Source organism: Giraffa tippelskirchi, chromosome 12 (genome assembly GCF_054371585.1).
Source record: "Giraffa tippelskirchi isolate mGirTip1 chromosome 12, T2T-mGirTip1v1.2.pri, whole genome shotgun sequence".
Taxonomy (NCBI): Eukaryota; Metazoa; Chordata; class Mammalia; order Artiodactyla; family Giraffidae; genus Giraffa; species Giraffa tippelskirchi.
This window is the reverse complement of record NC_137286.1, coordinates 91984763-92000893: the sequence shown is the minus strand read 5'-3', so window position 1 is coordinate 92000893 and position 16131 is coordinate 91984763. Positions and strand designations below refer to the sequence as shown.

The following is a 16131-nucleotide window of genomic DNA, read 5'->3' as shown; positions in this document are numbered from 1 at the left end:
AGCAAGAATACTGGAGTATTTTGCCATTTCCTTCTCCAGGGGATCTTCCTGACCCAGGGATCGAACCCGGGTCTCTGGCACTGCAGGCAGACTCTTTACTGACGGAGCTGCCAGGGAAGCCTAATCTGTGTACATTTTGTCAAGTCAGTGACATTTCTAGGTTGGAAGTTTGAAAATTTTCAGAGATTCTAGGCCATATAGGATGGTGGTTTAACCAAGTCTTTGCTGGACAGTTACTTGTCTGTTCTTTTCCTCTTTGTTATTAGGGAATTGTAAGGCTTTCAGACTGTCAGGGCAATATACTAATTCTTTTCTTTGTAAAATGAAAGACAAGATAACGTATACCATTTTGCCGAATTGGCAAAATGGCAGCAAAGTGATAACTATCCACCTGGACAGGCTTCCTGCCAATGGTTATGTAGCCTCCCCAGCTTCACCCCACACACCTCTCCGAATGACCTTTCTAAATACAAACCTGACCGTGTTTCTCGGCAGAAGAGATGCGCTGGCAAGCACTACACAAACTTGTCTACTCCAACAAGCCTTGGGTCTTCCTAGAATTGCAATCTGTATGCTCTAGTCATTTGGAACTGGCATCATTCCCAAACAAGCCATGCTACTCCTGATGCCTGTCTGCCTAGAGAACATCTGCCCATCTTCAGAGACCAAGCCTAAGGTGATGCTGTGAAGCCCTTATCTGACCACTTCCCATCTTTTATGAACAAAATGCACTCATTTCTTTTGGCCATATAAGTAGGAGTGGAATTGCTGGGGCACAAGGTGAGCAACTGTTAGTTTCAGCAGGTACTTCCAAACTGATTGTACCAATACTTGTAAGTATGGTACAAGTATTCCAGCTGCTTTATATCCTCGCCAACCTTTATGGTTAGCATTCTTTTTCATTTCAGTAGGTGATGGTGTTTCATCATGCTATTAACTGGCATTTTCCAGACGACTCATAATATTATCTTTTTATGTTTATTGGCCATTTGAATATCCTCTTTGGTGAAGCACCTGCTCTTTGTATACAGTATGTTCTAGATTCAATTCTTTTCTTGGATGTATGCATTCTAAATATCATTATCCAATCTGTGGCTTGTCATCTTACTCTCTTTTTGGTGTCTCTTGATGGGCAGGAGTTCTTATTTTATAAAGTTATTACTAGTCTTAAAAAGAGAAACATTTGCTATTCCACCCAGCAGCCATTCTGAAACAAAGGGTGAAAGACACAATGAAAAGAAGCTTGGATCTCTGAGGACTGTGGGCTGTCAAAAATAGAGAGAAGTAAGCATCCATCATTATTAAGTCTAAGTCCCTTTCTCAGTTGAACCTGAGCTTACAAATCACTGCAACAAACATTTTGCACAGAAGTACATTTATGTATTTAAAGGAACAGGGTTTAATTATAAAATTTTTACTTAGTGCAATAAGGCATTTAGGAGCTGGGTTGATTGACCTTTAATACCTATCCTTTATATAAGTATTAAGAAATTATATATGTATTTTTATCTCACATGTTTTCCTGGTGTTCATAGTCCCTCTATTTAGTATCTACTGTAATGCTTACCACACTTTCCCCAAGATCTGATAATGATATTAAACAAAGGTGGTCCCTGAGGGAGCCCCTCATATATTTCTTGACTTAAAATTTTTTCATCATTAGATACTGGTACTGCTATTCAATAATACTACAGTCCTCATTTTTCCCCATCAAAACCAAATAGTAACTAACTGTTGGTATTTATGATTTATAATATATATATATATATGTATAAAAGCACCTTAAAATTCCCTTGATCATAAGCATATGTGGTAAGCATTACAGAAATACTCCTTGCCACAGTTTAAAAAAATAGCTGAAATGATTAACAACTTAAGAATCTCATTTTTGAAATTAGAATGAAAAAGAGTGAAGAATACAGACACAAACTATGTGGGAAATGATCAAAAGAACCTCTTTACTTTGGAGTCCCAGAAAGACCAGAGGAGGGATAAAGGGACCAAAATCTTATTCAAAGAAATATTGGCTGAAAAAGTCCCAAAACTGGGGGGAGAGATGGCCATCTAGGTAAGGGAAGCTCAGAGATCCTCACTAGGACACATTATAATAAATCTCTCAAAAATCAAAGTCAGAGAGGATAGTGAAAGCAGCAAGAGAAAATCACATACAGGGAATTCTGATAGAACTGTAAAGCTTTCAGCAGAAGCCTTGCAGGCCTACAGGGCGGTTATACATTCAAAGCACTTAAGCCAACCAAATCTGTCACCCAGAAATGAAGGCAAGATAAAGACTTGACCAAACCAAAGCATGAGGGAGTTTAATCACCACTAGACCTGCTTCCCAGGTGGCTCACAGGTATAGAATCTGCCTGCCAATTCAGGAGACGTAAGAGACGTGGGTTTGATCCCTGGGTCAGGCATATCCCCTGGATGCAGAAACGGCAACCCACATGAGTGTTCTTACTTGGGAAATCCCTTGGACAGAGGAGCCTGGTGGGCTACAGTCCATGGGGTCACAAAGAATCAGACATGACTGAGTATCTGAGAACATAGACCTGCCCTATAAGAAATGCTAAAGAAAGTTCTTCAAACTGAAACATGAAGACATACTGAAATATAATATTGGTAAAGGTGAATACATATAGTCATATTCAAAATACTCTCAATACTTCTTCAGTGGTGGTGTATAAATCACTTTGATATCTAGCATATAGGTTAAAGACAATAGTGTTGAATGAAAGTAACTATAGTTGCAACATTATGTTAATATAACATTTATAAATATAACAATATAAATGTTTAATATATGGGGCTTCCCAGGTGGTGCCAGTGGTAAAGAACCTGCCTACTAATGCAGGAGATGTGAGAGAGGCAGGTTCGATTCCTGGGTCAGGAAGATCCCCTGGAGAAGGGAATGGCAACCCATCCAATATTACGTTAATATAACATATATAAATGTATAATATATAAATAATATAAAACGTAAGTTGGGACATCAACATAATCTGGGGGGGGCAGGTAAATGGGTGGACCTTTCTTAAGTAATGGAAGGTGTCATAATATCTATTTTTTGCTGATAACTATAAAATGTATTATGAAAACCTCATGGAACCACAGACCAAAACCAAAGAATCAAGGCAAACTACTACAAAAAGATAATCAATTCATAAAGAAAGACAGCAAAAGGAACCAAGGAATGACAAAACAATCAGAAGTCTTTAGCTATCAATAATTAATGTAAATGGGCTAAAAATTGGTTGAATGAATTAAAAATAAGACCTATCAGTACCTGCCTACAAGAATTTCACTTAAGCAGTATAGATACTCACAAGCAGAATGTGAAGGAATGGAAAAAGATACTTGAAGCAAACAGATACCTAAAGAAAGCAGAGGTGGCTATATTTATATCAGACAAAATAGATATTAAGCCAAAAAATTAACAGGAGACAAGGTCATTATATAATGATGAAGGTGCAATTCATCAGATACATAAACTGTAAAGAGATGCACACCCAATATTAGAGTGTCTAAAAATTAAACAATTATTTTAAAATATCATTAAAAGATCTGAAGGGAAAAACAGACAACAATACACCACTTTAAACAGTGGGTAGACTATCCAGGTAGAAAGTCAAGAAGGAAATAATGGACATAAATGATGCTCTAGAACACATGGACCTACAGATATATACAGAATAGACTATCCAACAGCAGCAGAACACACTGCTTCTTGCACACAAAACATTCTCCAGAATAACTCACAATGTCTTAGTAAATTTAAGAAGGTCGAAATTATACCAAGTATCTTTCCCAGCCACAGTGGTATAAAACTAGAAATCAATACCAGGAGGAGAGCTGAAAAGTTCAAAGTATATGGGGATTAAAAAACATACGAAAAACAAATGGATCAAAGAAGCAATCAAAAGTAAAATAAAAAATATCCTAAAACAAATGAAAATAGTAGCACAACATAAAAAAACCCATGGGGTGCTGCAAAGGCAGTTCTAAGAGGGAAGTTTATAGTGATAAACATCTCACATAAACAATCTTGCTTTACATCTCAAAGAGCTAGAAAGAGAAGAAGAAACTAAGCCCAAATTTAGCAGAAAGAAGGGAATAGCAAAGATCAGAGCAGTAATAAGTGAATAGAGACTGAAAAGATAATAGAAGAGATTTACTGAATAATTAAAGTTGCAGGATACAAAATCAATATACAAAACCTATTGCATTTCTGTATAGTAATAATGAACTATCACACACAAAAAAGTTAAAACAATCCAACTTAAAATTGTATCCAAAAAAAAAATACTGAGGAATAAATTTAACCAAGGAGGTCAAAGACCTGTACCCTGAAAACTATAAGACACAGAGGAAAAAATTAAGACACAAATAAGTGGAAATATACTCTATGTCCTAGATTGGAAGAATATTGTGAAAAATGTCCGTGTTACCCAAAGCCATCTACAGATTCAATGCAATTCCTATCAAAATCCAATGGTATTTATCACAGAAATAGAACAATCCTAAAGTTTGTTATGGAACCACAAAAGACCCTGAATATCCAAAGTAATCTTAAGAAATAAGAACACAGAAGCATTAAACCTCCTGATTTCAAACTATATTACAGAATAGTAATGGTAATCAACTGTGGTGTTGGATAAGACTCTTGAGAGTCCCTTGGACTGCAAGGAGATCAAACCAGTCAATCCTAAAGGAAATCAGTCCTGAATATTCATTGGAAGAACTGATGCTAAAGCTGAAGCTCCAATACTTTGGCAACCTGATTCGAAGAGCTGACTCATTGGAAATGACCCTGATATGCTGGGAAAGGTTGAAGGTGGGAGGAGAAGGGGATGACAGAGGATGAGATGGTTGGATGGCATCACTGACTCGATGGACATGAGTTTGAACAAACTCCGGGAGTTGGTGAAAGACAGGGAAACCTGGCATGCTGCAGTCCATGGGGTTGCAAAGAGTCGGACACAACTGAGTGACTGAACTGAATGGCATAAAAACAGACACATCAATCATTGCAACAGAATAGAGCCCAGAAATAAACCCGTGCATACATGGTTAATTTATGACAAAGGACCCAAGTATATACAATGGAAAAGGACAGTCTCTTCAGGAAAAGATGTCAGGAAACTGGTTAGCCACTTGCAAAAGAATGAAATTGAACCATTTACTCCATACACAAAAATGAACTCAAAATAGACTAAAACTATTACTAACTAAAACTAAAACTATGTATGTAAAACTTGAAACCATAAAACTGGAAAAAACAGAGTAAGCTCTTGAGATTGGTCTTGATGATGATTTGAATTTGACACTGAAAGCAAAGACAACAAAAGCAAAAATCAAAAAGTGAGAAGAGAATACATCAAACTAAAATCTTTTGCACAGCAAAGGAAACCATCAACAAAGTGAAAATGCAGTCTACCAAACAGGAGAAAATATTTGAAAATCATATATCTGATAAAGGGTTAATTATCCAAAATATAAAAAGAACTCATACACTCAATAGCAAAAAAAAAAAAAAAAAATCCAATTAAGTAGCAGTCAAAGGATCTGAATAGACATTTTTTCTAAAGAAGATATATCGATGGCCAACAGGTACACAAAATGGTGCTCAATGTCACTAATATCTTGGAAATGCAAATTAAAACCACAATGAGGTATCATCTCACACCTATTAAAATGACTACTGTCAAACAGACAATAAATAACTGTGTTGAGGAAGATATAGAAAAATGGGAACCCTTGTGCACTGTTACTGAGAATGTAAATTGGTACAGCCAGTATGGAAAATAATATGGAGCTTCTCAAAAAATTAAACACTAACTCAAGCATATCTTTACCCCCGTGTTGATTGTGGCATTATTTACAATAGCCAAGACACAGAAGCTACCTAAGTATTTATCAACAGATGAATGGGTAAACAAAATGTGGTGTGTATATGTGTACATACACACACACACACTGGAATATTACTCAGCCATAGAAAGGAAATCTTGTTATTTTGGACAACATAGATAGACCTTGTGGTCATTTTGCTAAATGAAACAAGTCAAAGACAAATATCATAAGATCTTGGTTACATGTGGTTGGTTACCTTGGTTACAAAAAAACAAATACCAAAAAAGAAAACAAAATGAGCTCATTGATACAGAGAACAGGGTATTATTAATAATTGCCAGAAGTGAGTTGGGGGCATCAGTAAAATAGGTAAAGTGGACCCAAACTTATAAAATCCTAGTTATAAAATAAATAAGTCCTAGGAATGTAATATACAACATGGTGACTATATTAATAATACTGTATTATATATTAAAAAGTTGCGAAGAGTATATCTTAAAAGTTCTCTTCAGAAGAAAAAATTTTTCTAACTATGTTTGATGATAATGTTAATTAGACTCATGATGATTTTGCAATATATACAAATACTGAATCATTAGATTGTATACCTGAAACAAATATGATAGGTCAATCAGACCTCAATAAAAAGAAAACCCTAAAGACTCCAATAAAAACTATTAGAATAAATGAATATAGTAAAGTTGGATACAAAATCAATATCATGTGCATTTCTATACACTAACAATGAATTATCTGAGAGATTAACAATTTCATTTACAGTAGTACTATAAACAACAAAATACTTAGCAGTAAATTTAACCAAAGAGGTGAAAGATCTGCACACTCAAAACTAAGATATTGAAGAAAACTCAAATAAATTGAAAAAGTCTCATTTCTAGATTGGGAGAATTAATATAATGAAAAGTCCATACCACCCAAAGTGATCTATAGACTTAGTGGAATTGCAATAAAAATTCCAATGACATTTTTTACAGAAACAGAAAAAATTACCCTAAAATGGGAAAGGAGTACATCAAAGCTGTATTTTGTCACCCTGCTTATTTAACTTCTATGCAGAGTACATCATGCGAAATGCTGGGCTGGATGAAGCACAAGCTGGAATCAAGATTGCCAGGAGAAATATCAACAACCTCAGATATGATACCACTCTAGTGGCAGAAAGCAAAGAGGAACTAAAGAGCCTCCTGATGAAGGTGAAAGAGGAGAGTGAAAAAGCTGGCTTAAAACTCAACATTCAAAAGACGAAGATCATGGCATCCGGTCCCATCACTTCACAGCAAACAGAAAGGGGAAAAGTGGAAGAAATGACAGATTTTATCTTCTTGGGCTCCAAAATCGCTGTGGATGATGACTGCAGCCATGAAATTAAAAGATGCTTGCTTCTTGGAAGGAAAGTTATGAGAAACATAGCATATTAAAAAGCAGAGATATCACTTTGCCGACAAAGGTGCATATAGTCAAAGCTATGGTTTTTATAGTAGTCATGTACAGATGTGAGAGTTGGACCATAAAGAAGGCTGAGTGCCAAAAAATTGATGCTTTTGAATTGTGGTGCTAGAGAAGACTCTTGAGAGTCCCTTGAACATCAAGGAGATCAAACCAGTCCATCCTAAAGGAAATCAATCCTGAATATTCATTGGAAGGAAATGATGCTGAAGCTCCAATACTTTGGCCACCTGATGTGAAGAGCTGGCTCATTGGAAAATATCCTGATGCTGGGCAAGATTGAGGGCAGGAGGAGAAGGGGACGACAGAGGATGATATGGTTGGATGGCATCACTGACTCAATGGACATGAGTTTGAGTAAACTCCGAGAGATGGTGAAGGACAGGAAAGCCTGGCATGCTGCAGTTCATGGGTCGCAAAGGGTCGGACATGATTTAGTGACCAAACAACAACAGCAAAGTGTTTTTGGAACCATAAAAGACTTCAGATAGCAAAAGTAATCCTGAGAAAGAACAAAGCTGGAGACACCACAATATCTGATTTCAAAGGGATAGTGATCAAAACTGTATGTTTTTAAGGTATGGCATAAAAACACACACACAGACCAATGGAACAAAATTCAGATCCCAGAAATAAATCTATGCATATGTGGTCAACTAGTATTTGACAAAAAAGTCAAGAATACTCTAGAGAAAAGACTATCCATTTAATAAATGATGTTTGGAAAACTGAATATTCACACTTGGAAAAGAACAAAACTAAGCCCCTATTTTATACCACTCACAAATATTAACTTGAAGTGGATTAAAGACTTAAAAGTAAACCTGAAACTATGAAACTCCTGGAATAACATAGGAAAAAAGCTCCTTGATATGGGTCTTGGTAGTAATTTTTTGAATATGACATCTGAAGCATGAACAGCAAAATAAAAAAAATATACAAGTGGGACTAGATCAAATAAAAAGCTTCTACATAGCAAAAGAAAGAATCAACAAAGTGAAAAGACAACCTATGGAATGGAAGAAGATATTTGTAAATCACATATTGATAAGAGGTTAATATAAACAAAGAATTCTCACACCTAATAGCAAAAACAAAAAATGACCCAAACAAAATGGGCAAAAGACCTGAACAGACAATTTTTTCAAAGATAATATATGAATGGCCAACAGATACATGAAAAGATTTTCAACATCACTAATCATTGGGAAGTGCAAATTGAAACCACAATGAGATATTACCTCTTATTTGTTATAAAGGCTGTCATCAAAAAGACAAGAGATAATGAATGCTGATGAGGGTGTGGAGAAAAGGGAACTCTTGTGCATTGTTGGTGAGAATATGAACTGATGCAGCCACTATGAAAAACAATATGAAGTTTCCTCAAAATATTGAAAATAGAACTACCATATGATCTAGCAATTCTACTGCTGGGAATATATCCAAAGGAAATGAACTCACTATGTCATAGAAGTATCTGGACTCTCATGTTCATGGTAGCGTTATTTATAGTACCCAAGACATGGAAGCAACCTAAGTGTCCATCAACAGATAAAGAAAATATGTTATATAACCCCATGGAATACTATTCAGCCTCAAGAAAGAAGGAAATCTTGCCATTTGTGACAACAGGTGCGTGGATGCATGCCAAGTCGCTTCAGTCGTGTCTGACTCTTTGTGACCCTGTGACTGCAGCCCACCAATATAAGTATAAGTGGATCCATGCAGTTCAAACCCATATTGTTTAAGGGTCAGCTGTACTTTGGACTGTAGCCAGCCAGGGTCCTCTGTCCATGGAGATTCTCCTGGTAAGAATACTGGAGTGGGTTACCATGCCCTCCTCCAGGGGATCTTCCCAATCTGACTTACCTTAATGCTTGTCAGATAAAGACAAACACAACTTATACGTGGAATCTAAAAACATTGAACTTGTAAAAACAATAAGATGGTGGTTACCAGGAGCTTGGGTGGGGGAATCAGAGAGGTGTTATTTCAGGGTACAAACTTGTAGTAGACAAGTAAGTTCTGAAGATCTAACGCACAACAGAATTCCTAGTCATCAATACTATATTATAAACTTCAAAGTTGCTAAGAGCTTAGATCTTAATCATTCTCTGTACAGTGTACACACACAAAAAATAATAAAAGACATGATAAAGCTTTTAGCTAACTACTGGGCAGCTGAGGATGAGATGGCTAATTAGCATCACCAACTCAATGGACATGAGTTTGAGCAAACTCCAGGAGATAGTGAAGGACAGGGAAGCCTGGCATGCTGCAGTCCATGTGGCTGCAAAGAGTCAGACATGACTTGGCAACTGAACAACAACAAACTTTAACTACTGAAGTAATTGTATTGCAATATATAAATGTTATCAAAGCAACACATTGTGTGCCTGAAAATTACACATTATCTATCAATTATACCTTGATAAAAATAATTTTTTTTAAATGCCATTTTTACTTTGAGCATTAATCAAGAGAAAGGATATTTCTAGTTTTGACTTATCCAGATAATTGTTTCTGAGGGTATAATGCTAGCTGTGGGACTGAACTTTAACCCATTACTATATTGTAGGTGAGAGGATTATTCATTTAAGTCAACACACACATTTGGAAGGATTATTCATTTAAGTCAACACACACACACACACACACGGAAGCCTAACTGGAATCTTAGACATTTAGTTTAACTCAAGGTTTCACAATTCAGCACAACTGATTTTTGGCTGGATAGTTCTTTGCTGTGTGTGTGTGTGTGGGGGGGTGTCTTATGCATTAGATGCCGCCCAGCAGATGTCAGCGGAACCCCGGTTCTCCCCACCACATTAAGACAGCCACAAATGTCTCCAGACATTGCCAATGTTCTCAGGCATGAAGGGCTACAAAAATGCCCCCAGTTGAGAACCACTGCTTTTGTATTATGGAAACATAATGCCTTTCAATAAATTCAACAGTCAAAATTTTAGGAATGCCTCATCATTTTTAAATTAAAGTTTTGTTCTTATAAACTGATAGGTGGACAGTTTTAAAAGCAAAGTACAGCTGACCCTTAAACAATATGGGGTTGAACTGCATGGGTCCACTTATACATGGATATTTTTCCATAGTGAGAACTACAGTACTATATGGCACGAATGGATACAGAGGGCCAACTCTTAAGCTATGTTTAGATGAATCACCACATTGTTCAAGGGTCAATTCTGTAGTTCTACAAAGCTTTGGGAGAAAAAAAGAAGGTTCTGTAAAATATTCTGCAATGACACAGTCTGGTATGTAAGCCACCAGTCCGTCAGTTCCCTCCAATCTCCTACCTGGACAAGAGCTAGAAACCCAGCAGCCTGTGTTCCTGAGGCCAGTCAGGGGGTGTGCTGGGCTGGAGGGGTTGTTGAGAATACAGAATTGGATCTCTTCTCCCTGAGTTCACTCTGGCACTCTCATCCTCAACTATGCTTGCCATCCTCTGGTCTAAGTCACTGGCCACTTTTTTCAGAGAATAAAATGATGCAATGAAGAAGAGGTGGCTGATTTGAGGTTCAGTTGCTATGTGTGGGTTTCAATACAACTTTATGTACAAAAAGAGCAGGCCACTTTTGGCTTGTGGTCTTTGGTCTGTTGCTGCCTGTCAGCTGCCTTTTAAACTAATTTTAAACCATTTTCCCAATTTTACCACCCACTCAACCAAGGCACAGACACCATGCATGAACTCCGCCCCATCTCCCTTAGCTTGACCATCTCCCGCCTGCCTTTCCTCCAGGCTCCAACAACAAAGGACCCGGGACATCAAGTCTCAGACATTCAGTGGCTCAGCATGATAAAGACAAGAGATAGTCACTGGTCTCCTAGTTCATGAATGCAGAGAGGGAGTATGGTTTGGGGACACTCAATCTTACAGTAAGCTGAGGGACTGTGTCCTCCCAAAGATAACCTATTGACTTGACATGACTCCAGTCACCTTTTATGGAGATGGGGATGGAAGAGGTCACCCAGCGTGCCTCGGAGAGGGAAATGACTGATGTCACAATTGGAGCGTCTCATAATTTCTGGTGTAGGGTACTTGACACCTTTGTTTTCCTGCCTGGCCTACAATCACTAGTCTAGGGATAACTGGGCACCCCTTACCACTGTCCGTGCTTCCCTGGTGGCACAGGGGTAAAGAATCTGCCTGCCAGTGCAGGAGATGTGGGTTCAATCCCTGGGTCAGGAAGATCCCCTGGAGAAGGAAATGGCAACCCACTCCAGTATTCCTGCCTGGAAAATCCCATGGACAGAGGAGCCTGGTGGGCTACAGTCCATGGGGTCACAAAGAGTTGGACACAACTTAATGACTAAACACCACCACCACCTCCACTGTCTGGCATAAATAAAAATGAATTCTCAAAACTCAAAGGCAATGCTGTTGCAAAGCTGAGCTAGCTGCTCATATCAGAAAAGGACCCACACTTAAAACGTGGCAATACCAATGAGCCATGTCTAATGAACAGCTTCAAAGCCTTCCAGGGGCCCTAGCCAAGGCTGCATTACTGCCAGACTACTGGTCCACCTCCCGGCCACCGTCAACTTCAGTCCCCCACACCATCCTCAGGGCAGTGAACACACACAGGTGCCAGGAGAGAGACTGGGAAAGCCTCAGGACCGAGGCTGTCATGAAGTCATGCCAAGAGAGGTGAGAGTGAATGGACTGTATTAGGCAGGCTAGCAGTTTGCCATCTGGCTGCACATAAGAATCACCAGGGAAGCTTGAAGCCCTACCTGACCCTAGAACAACCGAAACTACATCTCTGGGGTGGGTCCCAGGCATCAGTTGAAAAACTTCCCAGGTGATTTTTAATGTCCAGCTAGAACGGGAACTGCTAGAACTGGAAACTGCCAATTTCCTGATTTTCCCTGTGCCGACCTTTATTTCTCTTCTTCCCTGCGTCACGTAACTATTAGGGTTGGCCAAAAAAGTTCGTTCAGGGTTTTCTGTAAGATGTGATGGAAAAACCTGAATGAACATTTTGGTCAAACTAGTATTCTGAAAGCCTTAATAGTATATATTTTCGTGACTGTATACTCTTCAGATTGGAAAAACCCTCTTTTTTATTTTCTGTGAAGTAAACCTTTATCACCATCCAGCTCCAAAAACCTGTGATTCTGAAAACTGAGACCCAGAAAACTGTGCCTTGCTTAACATTCATGACGAAAGCTGGTGGGAGAGGCAGCGTGAGCAACAGGGATATTCTTTTCTCTTTGTCTTACCCTCGCTGTGTTAATTAGATTAGCATTCACTTTCCCCCTCGTTTTATACAATTATTTTGGCTAAAGTACCCTGAACTTGTCCTCTCAATTAACCTTTGTCTGGAAAATGATACGGATAATGGAAATTCCGAAGAATGAGTTTTCCACTGCTGCATTCCCTTCTCAGTAATTTTCTACTTTGTTCTTATCTGCCAATCTGTTTTAAAAACAAAACTTGCTTTTCAAGCCTTGAAACCTCATCAGTTCAGCCATTGCTGTGGCTCACCTAGGCTTCCTCATGCAGTATTATCTGTTGGCTCACTTAAAACAGACAGAGAACTATTGAATATAGTTGTAATGCCTAGGCCAGGAACACAAGGCTGCCCATATCAGATGAGATCAGCTAACTGTCCCACATAACAAAGACTCGGGCTGAACAAAAGCTCTATCTAGCCTTCCTGTAGAATACACAGACGTCACTGTCATTGTAGATTCAAAAGAGCAAAGATGGATCTAATCTTTTCCATAAATCTGCCTCACTGGGGAAAAATGTTGATTGTTGAGATTAGTCCTGTAATAACAATGCCTCTACTCAGCAAACAGAATTTAGGACAGCATCTCCAAGTTTTGCGAGTTAATAAGAAGCATGCCAGGAATATGTCAGGAACTCACTGTGACTGTTATTCACAGAGCAGTAGTACTCATTATGTCCTGAGGAGCTTTCCCAACCAGAATTTTGTGTGGGCTTTCTTGGGTGGTGAAAGTAAAAATACTAAATTAAAAAATAATCTGGTCTTTGAAGTGCTTACTATTCAAAACACAGATGTAGAAACATAAGGATCTAAAGATGGGACAACTTGATAGATTGGCAATGAATATGTCAATTAAATAAGCATTTTCACTCAAGACAAGACAGGATGCAGCAAGTATCTTCATATGTTGAAAAGGATGACTCATTTCTGGCTTGAATATTCAGCTACGTCAACAACCAGACATGCAGTCATTGGCCTAAAGAAGCACCAGCCACCCCAACCCGCTGGGATATCAGGATAGGAGGATGAATGTGGGGGGCCTGGGGTCACTGATCTGGGCTGGGCCCATCCTAAAGATGTAGAGGACCATTAAGAGAATGGGCCAGATTTCCATGGGACCTGGTAGTGAAAGTCAAAGTCATTTAGTTGTGTCCAACTCTTTGCAACCCCATGGACTCTACAGTCCATGGAATTCGTCAGGCCAGAATACTGGAGTGGGTAGACTTTCCCTTTTCCAGGGGATCTTCCCAACCCAGGGATCGAACCCAGGACTCCCACATTGCAGGTAGATTCTTTACCAGCTGAGCCACAAGGGAAGCTCAAGAATACTGGAGTGGGTAGCCTATCCCTTCTCCAGCAGATCTTCCCAACCCAAGAATTGAACTGGGATCTCCCACATTGAAGGTGGATTCCTTACCAACTGAGCCATGAGGGAAGTCCTGGTGAAACCCAGCATAAATAGGCCCTCTCCCAGAATTGGACTTCCCTGGTGGCTCTGATGGTAAAGAATCTGCCTGCAATGTGGGAGACCTGGGTTTGATCCCTGGGTTGGGAAGATCCCCTGGAGAAGGAAATGGCAACCCACTCCAGTATTCTTGCCTGGAAAATCCCACAGACGGAGGAGCCTGGTAGGCTACAGTCCATGGGGTCTCAAAGAGTCAGACATGACTGAGCAACTTCACTTTCACTTTTCACTTAATAAACAACACCTTTTAAGTCCTTAAATAACTCTAGTAAATCTAACCAATTGAACATAGAAATGTCGACTATTAAATTCTCTTAAATGTTTCAGTGTTACAAATCTGCTACCTTTACTCTTATATCCCTTAACTTAAAACAGCAAATATAAATCAGTTCTAAGTTACATTTTAAATTAGAGTCATAATGTTGGTCTCTTGTTCTAATAGACCAAATTCTCGAAAACACAACAAATGCTTAAAATACCAGACATGAACAAATTATTTCTAAACCTAACACAAAATTTTTAATATATGGGTTTTATTTCATTATCTCTGTGTTTAATCCTATTTTTTTCTGGGATTAAAATATAATATCCACTAAGAAGAAACTATGTCATCCCAAACAATCTGCCATTGCTTTTCTAGCTGATGGAGGTTGCGTGCAGACAGCTATTTTGGCCAAGAGGTGTCCCAACAAGGAGGACAAACAGGACCCTCTTTTATGGTTGGTTGTGTGCATGCATGCTCAGTCGTGTCTGACTCTTTGCAACCCCATGGACTGTAGACCACCAAACTCCTCTGTCCATGGGATTTTCCAGGCAAGAATACTGGAGTGGGTTGCCATTTCCTTTTATGGTTGCTAAACAGATTCCAGGACTTAAAGAGGTTATTCACATGGGCCATGTCACTGGATTTAAGTCAAATCATCATCTGATTTCTCTCTATGAACAGACTTCTGCATCCTCCCCTCAGACTGTGCCAGCTTCCATCACTGCTTCATTAGCTCTGCAAGCCTCTGCTTCCCTTAAAATACAGACATGTTACCCACTGGACTTTCTATCTCTCAAGGCTTTGCTGCCTCTGCAGTCTGCTGATAACCAGGTGTTCTTGGAGTCAGGGAAGAGATGAACCGGTTGAATCAGGGAAGCCCAGCTATTTGAAATGTCCCACACGATGAGATGTTAAAGAAGTGACCCCCCCAAAGCAGCTGGGCAACTGAAGAAAGAGGTAGGTTCAGGAAAGAAAGGTGCGGCTCATAACTCAACTGTCAACATCATTAGACTTAAGAGATGGGAAAACTAATCACGTACCGGCTCCCAGGGCCCTTCAACATGGCACCCTCTTGTGGCCACCCATGGACTCAAAGGCCTTCAAGTCTACCTCCTCCGAGGTTCCATGCCACATGCACGATCCTGCTCCCGCTACATAAGGGACTGAGCCAAGAGCAGACACTTGACCAAAGGGAAACAAGCAAAATGCTGGGCTGCACAACTGGATTCTCTCCTGAATAAAGACACACAGCTGAGGGTAGTCATGCCAATGGCACACCAGGAGTGTGGAGTTTTGTGTAACAGAAAAAGTATTAGTTCTGACCAAACCCATTTTCTCTAGTGTAAAGGAGGATAAAGACCTTCTTTTTATAGCATTAGGAAAAGGTTTTTTAAAATTGTTTCTTTGTTCAACAATACCCAAGCCCTGGAAGCTTCCTCCTTGATCCTGTTTACCATTTCTTCGGCTGTTCTCATGGATCCTTTCTGTAGCCCTTCAAAAGATGGCAATCAAAACTGAATTTTGTCCTCTAAGACTGAATGGCTTGCTCTTTCGGTTGTCAAGGACAGAAATTCGTCTCACACTATTTAAAAGGGAAATTTAATGTAAGACTACTGAGGAGACACTCATAAAGACAGAAGTGCAGCCAGCCACGGAAACAAGCAGAGTTGAGGATGCATAAGGCCCTTTCTTTCTCTTCTCAGGACTTTTCTTGTAGGTCAGCCACCATTCACGGCCAGGTGGCTTTCTCTGCGTGCTAGAAAACACAGTTATTGACCATTCCCGGGCTTCCTGTTAGAGCTTCAATCATCTGGAGAAAGATTTAC

The 16131-nt window shown here is 39.2% G+C and overlaps 1 protein-coding gene across 4 annotated transcripts in view; it reads right to left on the bottom strand.

Annotated features, from left to right (window-relative positions):
- Positions 1 to 16131, bottom strand: part of FAM124A (family with sequence similarity 124 member A) — a 112775-nt gene that overhangs the window by 25279 nt on the left and 71365 nt on the right. The window lies entirely within an intron of this gene.